This window comes from Schistocerca nitens, chromosome 4 (genome assembly GCF_023898315.1).
Source record: "Schistocerca nitens isolate TAMUIC-IGC-003100 chromosome 4, iqSchNite1.1, whole genome shotgun sequence".
Lineage (NCBI taxonomy): Eukaryota > Metazoa > Arthropoda > Insecta > Orthoptera > Acrididae > Schistocerca > Schistocerca nitens.
Window position 1 is genome coordinate 553,826,586 of NC_064617.1, and position 13,821 is coordinate 553,840,406.

The window sequence follows — 13,821 nt, forward strand, 5'->3', positions numbered from 1 at the left end:
CTTCCCATTACAAACAAACGGGTTTCTTGTCATGGTGCAGTCTTCTTCGCGACTCTGAAATGCCGTGAAATACTTGGAGGCCGTCTCAGCGGTTCTATAAAGAAAATCAGGCACGCAAACCGCTAGGGAACTGGCCATAAACAGTGACGGGCGCTACGGCGGGGGACTGCACGAGAACGATGCGTGTTCCACTTCAACGGTCTGCCTGTTGTCCACACACTTTCTGAAGCTAGATCGGAAACGCTGGCACCCTAAAAGTAAGACTTGCATGAAGACCAGTGACGTCGCAAATTGATCCAGTGCATGACAAGACGATACGATGGGAAACTCAGTGCCCTGAAGAACAGATGTGGAAGAACACATTCTGAGTTCATTCTGGTCATTTTGAGTTCATTTGGAGCTTCGCAGAGACGGTTATGTGTTTATTCTGATAATTTAGAGTTTAGCTGGAACTTTTCGGAGATGATCCGGAAATCACTGTGAGTCTAATTACTGCACAGAGTAGACATCGTAAATGCACTGCGATTTGTTGAGTGGTCGCTCTGGCTAGGACATTAGAGCTGCATTGACTGCTGGGTAGCGCCATTACCTGGACAGAGCTCAGACACGAAGCGAGGAACAAAAAACGAATTACGCTGCTCTGGACGTGGACTTCGCCCTCAGAGCCACAAGTACACGGAGGTGCGCTGATACATACTGCCGGAAGTTAATAAAGAGCCACGCGACACCACGTCGACTCGACTGGGGATAGACACGTCACGCAAATATCACGCTAGCCATCCACGACTTCCAGCACCGCCGATTCCGGGATGTGGTGAGACACAGTAGTTAATCCCCCCTACTTCCCCCAGCATGTTCAGTTGCTATGTCGTGTCCAAATCGGCACTCAGTCTTGTATAACGACTTGTGCATAATATAACAACCATAAATTAATCCGCTTTATTATTTCAGTTCGCTATATTTTCGGATCCCAATGTGACGTCATTTGCATTACTATTTCACTACCATTCCATTTTTCTTTTCTTTTCATCACAGGATGTTTCTACATGACCTCATAAAAAAAAAACAGTTTGTTATCTATACTTCATCTTATTCCTTAATTCATGAAGAGGTATCTGGCACTAAAATATTTCCAGACTCCTCGTGAAACTGCTTTATCTAAATATATTATAAAAATGTATTACGTATGTGTGTTTCACATCTTCTAAGCCACTGGAACAAATTCAACCAAGCGTGGTACACATATCACTTATTGATTTGTGCACTGTGGGTACAAGAACCACTTACCTCCCATTGCGGTGGGGGTAGATGTGAGAATGGAGTCTCGTAGGAGATAGAGAGACAGAGAGAGAGAGGGAAGGGAATAAGATACAGATAGAGAGAGGAGGAAGGAGGACATGATGAGCAGAGAGATGAGGCGGAGGACATGGAAAGAGGGACAGAGAGGGAAAGGAGATGGGCAGAACGAGGGGAGGAGGAGATGGACAGAGAGGGGAGGAGGAGATAAACAAAGAGGAAGGTAGGAGTAGTTGAATAGAAAGAAGGGAGAGGAGAGGACGAGTAGAGGGTGGAAGTGGGACAGGGTTTGATGAAACAGGCGGAAGAGAGACAAATTGTGAGGAGGCGGATAGAAGAAGTGCTGGGTGAGCTGAAAAAGGGGGCACGTGAGGAGATAGATGGATAGGGTGTAATGAAACAGACGGAACAGGGAGAAATAGGTCGAAGTTTAACTAGGGAACCAATTTGAAATTTTCCTGATTTTTTTATGAAACCATTTGAACAAAATTTGGTATATACACGACTCACTGTTTTTATAAAAGTAGTGTACCTGTAAGTTACCCATACTACACGTAACCGATGGCGATGGGGACTAGACATGGGATGAAATACAAAAAAGTTGTAAAAAATCTTTCTTATCCTTTGCTGACATGGTCCGGTTTGAAATACACTCCTGGAAATTGAAATAAGAACACCGTGAATTCATTGTCCCAGGAAGGGGAAACTTTATTGACACATTCCTGGGGTCAGTTACATCACATGATCACACTGACAGAACCACAGGCACATAGACACAGGCAACAGAGCATGCACAATGTCGGCACTAGTACAGTGTATATCCACCTTTCGCAGCAATGCAGGCTGCTATTCTCCCATGGAGACGATCGTAGAGATGCTGGATGTAGTCCTGTGGAACGGCTTGCCATGCCATTTCCACCTGGCGCCTCAGATGGACCAGCGTTCGTGCTGGACGTGCAGACCGCGTGAGACGACGCTTCATCCAGTCCCTAACATGCTCAATGGGGGACAGATCCGGAGATCTTGCTGGCCAGGGTAGTTGACTTACACCTTCTAGAGCACGTTGGGTGGCACGGGATACATGCGGACGTGCATTGTCCTGTTGGAACAGCAAGTTCCCTTGCCGGTCTAGGAATGGTAGAACGATGGGTTCGATGACGGTTTGGATGTACCGTGCACTATTCAGTGTCCCCTCGACGATCACCAGTGGTGTACGGCCAGTGTAGGAGATCGCTCCCCACACCATGATGCCGGGTGTTGGCCCTGTGTGCCTCGGTCGTATGCAGTCCTGATTGTGGCGCTCACCTGCACGGCGCCAAACACGCATACGACCATCATTGGCACCAAGGCAGAAGCGACTCTCATCGCTGAAGACGACACGTCTCCATTCGTCCCTCCATTCACGCCTGTCGCGACACCACTGGAGGCGGGCTGCACGATGTTGGGGCGTGAGCGGAAGACGGCCTAACGGTGTGCGGGACCGTAGCCCAGCTTCATGGAGACGGTTGCGAATGGTCCTCGCCGATACCCCAGGAGCAACAGTGTCCCTAATTTGCTGGGAAGTGGCGGTGGGGTCCCCTACGGCACTGCGTAGGATCCTACGGTCTTGGCGTGCATCCGTGCGTCGCTGCGGTCCGGTCCCAGGTCGACGGGCACGTGCACCTTCCGCCGACCATTGGCGACAACATCGATGTACTGTGGAGACGTCACGCCCCACGTGTTGAGCAATTCGGCGGTACGTCCACCCGGCCTCCCGCATGCCCACTATACGCCCTCGCTCAAAGTCCGTCAACTGCACATACGGTTCACGTCCACGCTGTCGCGGCATGCTACCAGTGTTCAAGACTGCGATGGAGCTCCGTATGCCACGGCAAACTGGCTGACACTGACGGCGGCGGTGCACAAATGCTGCGCAGCTAGCGCCATTCGACGGCCAACACCGCGGTTCCTGGTGTGTCCGCTGTGCCGTGCGTGTGATCATTGCTTGTACAGCCCTCTCGCAGTGTCCGGAGCAAGTATGGTGGGTCTGACACACCGGTGTCAATGTGTTCTTTTTTCCATATCCACGAGTGTAGAAAATGCACGTTTGAAGCTTCTCACCACGTTTTGTGGAACTAATCACACGTCAGAACATACAGTTGTACTCATAACTGTATACAACACAGTGCTGGGTTCTCTTAAGGTCTATAAATAGCAAAGACATACGTATCTGGCTACTGGATGTTGCTGGATTGAAAGAAGCGGGTGTAGTGGGCCTCCAATATGACTCCTCGATAACACAATTTACGGTGAACTTGTATTTTATGAGAGATGTTTCGACGTGATTTCGAATAGCAACGGAACAGCAAATTACTGTTCATAACACATATAAATGGTCTAATGGATAATCTCGGAAGCTCAGTGACGCTTTCACGGATGCTTCAATTGCTTACAGGGACGTTACAATGCGAGAAAATTGCATTGAAATTCAGGAAGACCTGAAGATAAACATGGTTTGGTATAGGCTTGATGGACGACCTACTACATGGACACATGTAACTTATTACCTGTAAATAGGCGGAAACGTCTGTTATTGTTTGATTACCTGAGTATCTAAAACTCACTGCAACGACCCACATCCGGCTAGTACATGAGAGTACGCGTACGAAGCGGTTTTAAGTGGAATCATAGGGGAGGCAGGTGCTAGACTGATGTTTAGTGCAGGATTCCCCAGGAAGTGTAGTCAACCTAGAATAAGAGAGCTTACAGAACTCTTGTTGAGTTCTTAATATTCCCCACATTTTCAGAGAGAATTTTGCTGCGGATAAAATTTCCAGAAATATTTATTTCACACGTGCACTTTACATCTTCATTCCTTTGGTCACTACAAAGCTGAAGAATCATTGTCAAGCGACGAACACAAGATATGATTTGACGGATAGTACGTATGTCGATTAGTATCTTGACAGACATGATTAACAGAGGAAATAAAGCGGCTTCAAAGACGAGTGGCGGATTCGTTTACGAAACGGGAAAACATCTCGGAGATAGTCATCCAACTCCAGAGGAAGACATAATGATGTGATACAGTACTGAAATTCCGGGAGGGTACGTTCATAGAAAAGTAATTTCGCGTATTCCTTCCCCCTACATATATCTCAAGAAAAGTCTATATAAGTAATATGAGAGATATCTGAGCTCTTAGGAATGCTTGCCAAGAGACATTCTTCCCCCGTTAATACTTGTTCAGTAGACCATGAATATGACATTTCGTAATGATGTGGAACGTGTCAGTTTAACGAATGGTTTCTTTACACACCATAACTAATTTTTTTTGGTAAGATTTCTAATGTATAGCTAAAAATTTCTTGTGTAGAAGGAGTTATCATTCATAGTTTCTTTTAATTTGTTTTTAAATGTTGGGTGGCTGTCTGTCAGACTTTTGATGCTATTTGGTAAGTTACTAAATATCTTAGTGGCATCGTAATTTGCCCCTTTCTGTGCCAAAGTTAGATTTAACCTAAAGTAGTGAAGATCGTTCTTTCTCCTTGTGTTGTAGCTATGCACATTGCTACTGCTTTTGAACTGGTATGGATTATAAATAACAAATTACATAGTTGAACACATATAGTGCGAAACTACCCTGAATTCCCTAGTTCCTTAATTAAATGTCTAAAAGATGGCTGGGCTCTAGCTATTATTCTGATTACACGCTTTTGTGCAATTATTACTTTTTACCTTAATGATGAATTACCCCAAAACATGATGCCATACGAAAACAGTGAATGAAAATAAACATAGTAAGCTACTTTACTTATATGTTTATCGGAAGAATTTGCAATAACCCTAATAGCATAAGTAGCTGAACTTAAACGTTTCAGCAGATCATCAATGTGTTTCTTCCAATTCAGTTTCTCATCAATGCACACACCCAAAAAGTTGGTCTATTCTGCCTAAGCTATAGACTTCTGTTCAAAGTCTGTGTTTGTTAATGGTGTTGTGCCAGTTACTGTACAGAACTGTATATACTGTGTTTTATCAAAACTTTAAAATTTAATGAGAGTCCATTTGAAGAGAACAAAGAAATAATTTTGTGAAAGACTTTTCTTACAATTTCCCCAGCAAATTATTGTTTGTTGGGTGTGATTACTATATTTGTATCATCAGCACATAGAACTAGCTTCACATCTTCATGAATCTAGAGTGGCAATTCATTAATATTTATTAAGAACAATAAGGGACCGAAGATTGAATCTTTTGGGACCCAAGTACATCTAGAAGTATTCCATGATTTACACAAGGAAAAGCCTTGGAGAAATCACAAGAAATTACAATTAGTGATGTTTGGTTATTCAGAGCATGTAATATTTGACCATTGAAAGCTCATAGAGCATTTTATGTTGAAAAGGCTTCCTGAATACCAAATTGGCATTTCGTTAGTACTTTGTTTTACAAATATGTGAAGCTGCTCGTGAATATTTTACTTTTTCATGAAGTTTGGACGAAGCTGTCAGAAATGAAGTGGCTGTAGTTGTTGGCATCAGACCCCTTCCCCTTTTTGTGCAATGGTTTAACAATAGCATATTTCAATCTATCAAAAAAAAAGTGCGCTGTTTCAGTGAGTTATTACATTTGTGGCTGAGAAACCTACTTATCTGTTGGGAACAAGCTTTTAGTGTTTTGTTGGTTATTTCATCAATTCTATGCAGGCTTTTACTTTTGAGTTACGAAAGTGACAGTATACTAGAAGTACCCTCTCCTACACATGGCATTTGGTGTGCAGGCTTAGATTCGGGTTACGTAAACGTCAACGTGAAGTTTGTAACATGAGTGTAATGTGGAAAATAGTTTTCTGTCAATGAAAATTTATAGTTTGCCGTCGAAACAGCTTTGAATGCCGCCAACAGGTTGAAAGTCTTTAGGCATCGTGTTGCAGTTACAACAGCTGAATTGCTAACAGGACTTGACAATATCATTATTTGTACATCAGAGCATCTTTTACGTAGCGAGGAAATACAACGGAGAGGAGAACGTAAGGACGAAAGTAACTTTCGCATAATCTGTCACTGCCAAGTAACATAGCACGATGAATCTGGGACAATACAGAAGAGTAGTAAACAAGATGGTGTTGGATTTGGGGGGAAGAGACCAAACAGCGAGGTCGTCTGTGTCAGTACATGAGGTATGAATAAAATACGCAATGGGACGAACAGAAATGACATTTTTATTTAAACAGAAAAGGCATGACACGATTCGTAATTGGGTATATGATCACCATGAGCAACAATGCATGCTCTGCAACGTGCGCTCATGCTGGACACAAGATTTGTAAGGAGTTCTTTTGATAGGACGTTCCATTCCTGAACCATCAGGGTTGACAACTGTTGGATGGTCGTTGGTGCATATGTACTTGTTGCAGTATATCTCCCAAACGCATACCATACATGGTAGGTGGGTTGAAATCGAGGGAACGAGCAGGCTACTCCATTCGCCGAATATCCAATCGTTCAGAGAGCTCCTCTGTCCTCGCAGTTCGATGCGGTCGCGCATTGTCATCCATGGAAATGAAGTCGGCGCCAAATGCACCCGTGAAAGACGCACATGCGGAAGTAGCACAGTGACAGAATAACGTTGATGGGTGAGTGTAACGTGTTCAAAGATCTGGAGGTCCGTGTGGCCATGCAAGATTCTGCCTCCGCACACCATAACACATAGAAATTTCCTTCTTTCGCTGCACAAACTTGAAATATTTGGTCTTTTAAGTGTTTTTTGTCAACTATTTTTAAATGAAACATTACGTTTGGCATAAATAGTCTCTCTAATGGACTGGGACAAGGTGATAAAAATAGTAACAGGATGTCAGGCCATGTTACAAAAATAGTAATACTGATAGAATCAAGGCAGAGTGACATTCCAAAACAAAGTATTACGTAAGAAGTTTAGACGACTTTCGATGGAGACATTTAAAGATGCGTTGGCAAGATATGTACAACACGGACTATTTGAACGACAAATATAATACAATACATGTCTTCAAACTTTTATCGCTTCATTTAACTGTCCTTCTCCATTAAGAAAGTATGGATACATACGCAGTACTAATAAACGAACTATTTGTACAAATGACGGGGACAGAATAGCAAATAGGAGGAAACAAGAGCTGTGTCATAATGTGAGGGACATTCAGGGCCCGGTAACAGAATATTTCCACGGACAGAAATCGCAGAGTGCTGAAGAATGTCATCACACGGGCAAAAACAACGCGTTACACCAAAGGAATAGAAAACTCTCAGCACAAAATTAAAAACATATGGTCAGTTGTGAAATATATATGAGGCCAAAATGTTGATACTCAACAAATCACACCTCCCTTGTACGAGAATGAAGCGTTGTATAAAATCTTCTTGTAGATAATAGGCAAGTTTTTTAAAATGTGATTGGTACAGGTAAATCTGGAGAACTCTTGAAAGCTGGTGTTATGGGACAACTACATGACATACAGCTACAGGAAACAAGCTAAGATGAATTGAATCTGTCACTGTGTAGGAGAGTGGTGGCATAAATCAGCACACATAATTTGCTGTCTGTCTCTCCGTTTGGCTTCAGGAAGATAGTATATAGAGAGAATGCTATTTATTCTTTTGTGTGTGAGACGTAAACAGAGCTAAGTGACAGATTGAAGGCTTTTGAAATTTTCCTTGATTTGACAAAATAATTTCATTATGAGGACAATACTGTTGCTAAGCTGGAATATGTGTTCACTTTTAGCTGGAATATAGGAAGCAGAAAGTTGTATTCCAGTGGCAAAAAAAAGGAAAGATGTTTGAATCTGAGTGGCGTCATGTAAAGTTGGGTATGCCGTGGGGTTATGTTCTGGGTCCATTCCTTGTCTTGATACATTTCAATGATATGCCACTAAACATGACAGATGACACAAAAATTGTTTTGTTTGTAGCTAACACAAGTGTTGTTGTTAAAGACGTGGAACATAATAGAGAATGACTCAGCAGGAAAGGTACATGCTTTGAGATGTGATAGTATTGTTGATTCTGAACAAAAATCTTGAAATGGACATATACCCTTTTCTTAACCGAATCCGACATAGAGCAGTTTGAAAATTACGAGCGTCATTCATATATCTTTCAAATTGTGTTACCATAAATACCTGGTGGATACACCTTTGGCAACACGACGTCGTATGTACTTTCAGCACGGCGGAGCTCCTCCACGTTCTGCATGGCCAGTGATCCTGTACCTAGCTGAAGCATATCCTGGGCGTTGAACCGGTTGCCGTGGAATCATTTCCTAGCCATGAGGTCACTCTGTGTTACGGCATTAGATTACTGTTTGCGTGGTTGGCATAAGAGCGACGTCTAATAGCGCGTAGTGGACCCAAAGCAGGCACTGGTCCTAGAGCAGGAAGTTTTCGCCCGTATTTTACATGTTTATGCCCAAGAGAAGGACCGTACGAATGAGCTCATATCAGCAACATTACGATTGTCTGCAAGAGCTATGAAATGCATGTCAGTTGACGGCGGACTGTTTGGAGGTGTACTATCACCTGCATTTGTTTTATTTTTCATTGTTTTCATTAGTTTCCTCGGAAACTGTTAAGAACCGGACGTATGACCCTACGAATGCTTGGAGGATGTTCCTTTGACACACGACGTCGTCTGTATCTTTCCTCCTGATTCATCCTGTACATGGAGAAGTCAAATGAAAGCAAGACGGATGGAAATAAAGTAAGTAAACCGCTTATTATTTCAATACTGGCCGGCCGGAGTGGCCGAGTGGTTCTAGGCGCTTCAGTCTGGAACCGCGCGACCGCTACGGTCGCAGGTTCGAATCCTGCCTCGGGCATGGATGTGTGTGATGTCCTTAGGTTAGTCAGGTTTAAGTAGTTCTAAGTTCTAGGGGACTGATGACCTCTGAAGTTAAGTCCCATAGTGCTCAGAGCCATTTCAATGCTGATCATCACAACTGTTAACACGTTTACCACAATGTGAAGCAAGATGGTCAGTGCCTTCGTGGAAAAATGTCTGAGGTTTCCTAAGGAACCATTATTGCATCCAGATGTGCACGTCATCGTCCGAAGCATATTACGTCTTTTGCAACTGAACGTTTCACCCAAACGTGTTTCACCTATTCATACTAGACACCTTCAGAGGTTTTCTTTTTTACAATATTTCAATGTATCCATTGGTTCTTCTGTGGGCACGCCATGCGAGCACTTGGTGCTTGCGCTCTCCGGAGCCGCACAGAGCGGCATAGGTGATTTTCCCTTGCTTCCCCTCATTTCCCGTGTGCAGTGGTTGTAGCAGCGCACGTATGTGACAGAGACGTTTTCGGTACGCTGAAGTATCCGTTCGGAATCTTATCGAATGGTACACTGTTAATCTGACTTGCGAGAGTTCAGCATGAGCAGAAAGGGTTGCCATTTTTTAATGCTCAATGGGAAGATTCGTATTTGTTTGTAAAGTCTGATGGCAAATCACTGTACTTAATACGCCACTCTGCCGTAAATATCAAAGCATCGACAGTGCGCCGTCACTACGAAAATAAACATTCCTCAACACACGAGGGAATTGACGGACAGAACAAAAGCGAACTGATTACAAGTTTTTGTGACGCCTTCTTCGTTGCGTCCAGATGATGCCCCATGAGGTCTCCTAGTTCAGCTAATAAAACTACAGTGCGATTCAGTTTGGACAGAAACAAGAATTCCTGAGGATTCATGGTCTTGCCCTGAAATGTGTTGCTATGTTCAGAACAACGTTCCTTTGTGAACAAATGTTTTCAATCGTGAATATTAATAAACCAAAACAACGTCAAGTTTGTATGGTGCTTCGTTAGAAGCTATACTTAAAATTACAGCTGCCAAAATGATTGTTCCTAATTTCGGAAAATTTGTGGTTTCAAAACGTTGCCAAAGATAAGCAAAGAAAGTTGTAAATTTGTGCAAAATAAGGAAACCAATAAAACTATTCTTTCTGTCTGTACAAAACATTATCTTTATTATTATTATTATTATTATTATTATTATTATTATTCACCAAACAGTAACACGATTCCCGGTTCGCTAAGGGCTGCCGCAACAGTGTTGTGCCTTCCTCGCTCACCTCCTCCCACCCACCGGCACTACAGCAGAGCTCCGGTGCATTTGCCGGTGCCGGTCGGTGCTCACGAGACACCTCAGTTAGCATGGCGTGCATTAGATGGACACAGTACAATTCATAGTAGGTCACATTTATACATTTCAGTATAGTGCACAGTGTGTAACTGGAAAGACTGTGTAGTGAAACGTATTTCTGTGACCTACATCAATTGAACACATACGCTAGGTGTACCTAGAACCAATGGACACATAGGAAGAATAGAAAAAACAAAATCTCTGTGATCCCTACTATAAACCGCTGAAAATTTTTTAGTTAAAAATGGAAATAGAGATTCAGTTGCAAAAGACAGAATTTTGCTTGCCTACATGATAACTGTGTTTAAGAGATATTTTAACAGTGGCGTATTTCATTAAGGAACAATTAAATTAGAGAAGCAGTAGTAAGTACCCGTAGTTCGTAGAAGAGATCTATGGAGGATGTTATTGAGGTCATACCACAAATAATTCTTACTTAGCAATATTTGACCAAAAAAAACTTAGCTTAGTTTGACGAGTTACCCCTATAAAAAAAAATCCCAAGTGACATTATGGATTGAAAGCAAACGAATTGTGTTCGCTTTTTCATGTTTTATATTACCTATGTCTGAAAAAAACTCGCATTGCAAGTTAATAAACTTCAGGAGTCTTGTAGTATGCTTCTTCCAACTGAATTTATTATCAAGTTTTAATACCAAGAATTTAAGACTTTCAATCTATTCTATCTACTGGTCGTCATATAAGAGGCATATACGAAGGGGTAACCTCTTTCAAGTTCTGAACTACGTACAGTGTGTCTTTTCAATGTTTAATGACTAATAAATGATGCCTAAGCAGTTATTTATGTCCACGAAAATTTCATGAATCATCATTCTAGAACTACACTTGATCTGCTAGTTTTTGCAATGCGTATAACATCAGCAAACAAATACCAACTGGCGAGTAGTTATGTTACTAATGAATGGTCATTAATATACACAACAAAAAAGTGAGACTCTAATACAGAACCTTATGGGACATATATGTACTACGATGACACAATTTGAACCACAATGCGCCATTTCCTATTCACTACGATATCCTAATTTACTTAAAAAGATTTGGTGATTAACAAATTTAAATTCCGTTGACATCTCTCAGAATATAACATTGTTGTTGTTGTGGTCTTTAGCGCGAAGACTGTTTTGGTGCAACTCTCCCTGATACTCTATACTGTGCACGCCTCTTCATCTCAAAATAATTGCTGCAACCTACGTCCTTCCGAATCTGCTTGCTGTATTCATCTATCGGTCTCCCTCTACTGTTTTTACCTCCCCCTCCCTACACTTCCCTCCAGTACTAAACTGGTGATCCTCTCATGTCGCAGAATGTGTCCTAAAAGCCGGTCACTTCTTTTAGTCAAGTTGTGCCACATTTTTTTTCTCTTCGGTTCTATTAAGCACGTCAATGTTTCACTTTCTTACTTGGCTACACTCCATACATATACATTCAGAAAAGACTTCATATTCGATGTTATCAAACCTCTCTTCTTCAGAAACGCTTTTCTTGCCATTGCCAATCGACATTTTATATCTTCTTCACTTCGGCCGTCATCAGTTATTTAGCTGCCAAAATAGCAAAACCCATCTACTACTTTAAGTGTCCCGTTTCCTAATCTAATTTCCTCACCATCATCCGATTTAATTTGACTACGTCCCATTACCTCGTTTTGCTTTCTTTGTTGATGTTCATCTTACGTAATAGTTTCAACATACTGTCCATTACGTTCAACTGCTCCTCCAGGTCCTTAGCTGTCTCTGAAAGAATTACAATGTCATCGGAAAAGCCTCCAAGTTTTTATTTCGTCTCCATCAAATTTAATTCCTACTAAATTTTTTGGTTTCCTTTACTGCTTGCTTAATGCACATATTGAATAACATCGGGCAAAGGGTACAACCCTGTCTCACTCCCTTCTCAACCAGCGGTTCCCTACCAAGCCCCTCCTCTTATATAACTGCCGTCTCGTTTCTGTACAAGTTGTAAATAGCCTTTCGCTCCCTCTGTTTCACCCCTGATATCTTCAAGATTTCAAACAGAGCATTCCAGTCAACATTGTTAAAAACTTCTTTAAGTCTACAAATACCATAAACGTAAGTTTGCTTTTCCGTAATCTATCTTCTGAGATGAGTTCCAGAGTCAGAGCTGCCTCGCGTTTTCCTACATTTTTCCGGAATCCAAACTGATCTTCCCCGACGTCGGTTTCTATTAGTTTAGTTTTTCTATTCTACTATACTGAATTCGTGTTACTACTTTGCAACCATAACTTATTAAACTGGTAATTCAGTAATATTCACACCTGTCAGCTAGGTCTCTCACTGCTCTCTCAAATTCTTCTCGCAGTATCATATCTCCAATCTTAAATTCATCTACGTCCTCTTCCCTTTCTGTAATATTGCCTTAAAGACCATATCCGTTGTATAAGACCCCCTATATATTCCTTCCACCTTTCAGTTTCCCCTTCTTTGCTTAACAATGTTTTTCCTCCTCAGGTGTTTAGATACATACAGCATCTTCTCTTTCCTTGAAAGACTTCTTTAATTTTCTTGTAGGTGGTACCTACCTTGTCCGTAATGTAATTTGCTTCTAAATTCTTACACTTGTCCTCTAGCCATTCCTTCTTAGCCATTTAGCAGTTCCTGTCACTCTCATTTTTTAGACTTTAGTATTCCTTTTTGCTTGCTTCATTTGCTGCATTTTTATATTTTATCCTTTCTCAATTAAACTAAATATCTCCTGTGATACTCAAGGAATACTACTAAGCTTTGTCTTTTTACCTATTCGGTCCTCTGCTGCCTGCACTCTTACATCTATCAAAGCTACCCATTCGTCTTCTACTGAATTCCTATCATCTATTCTTTCAACTTATCCAGGTCCCATCTCCTCAATTTCCTACGTCTTTCAGATTTCTTCAATTTTAATCTACTGTTCAGAACTAATAAATCGTGGTCAGAGTTCACATCTGCCTATGGAAAAGTCTTACAGTTTAAAATCTGGTTCCGAAATCTGTGTCTTACAATTATATAATCAGTCTGACACCTAGCGTCTCCCGGTCTGTTCCACATTTTTTCATGGTTGTTGAAGCAAATGTTAGCGATGATTAAATTATGCTCCGAACAAAATTCTACCAGGCCACTTCCTCTTTCATTCATTTCCCCCATTACCTACCGTTTTTCCTTCTCTTTCTTTTCCTACTGCCGAATTCAAGTCTCACTTAACTACATGAACAGTTTCTTTTATCCTATCATATATTTCTTCAATATCTATATCGACGACGGAGCTATGTGACATACAAACTTGTACTACTGCATGAGTGTGCGCTTTGTGTTTATCTTGGCTACCATTATGCTTTCACTATG

General features: G+C 41.7%; 1 protein-coding gene across 1 annotated transcript in view; it reads right to left on the bottom strand.

The window, feature by feature from the left end:
- The window catches only part of LOC126251854 (potassium voltage-gated channel protein Shab), a 205,086-nt gene that overhangs the window by 49,384 nt on the left and 141,881 nt on the right, over positions 1-13,821 (bottom strand). The window lies entirely within an intron of this gene.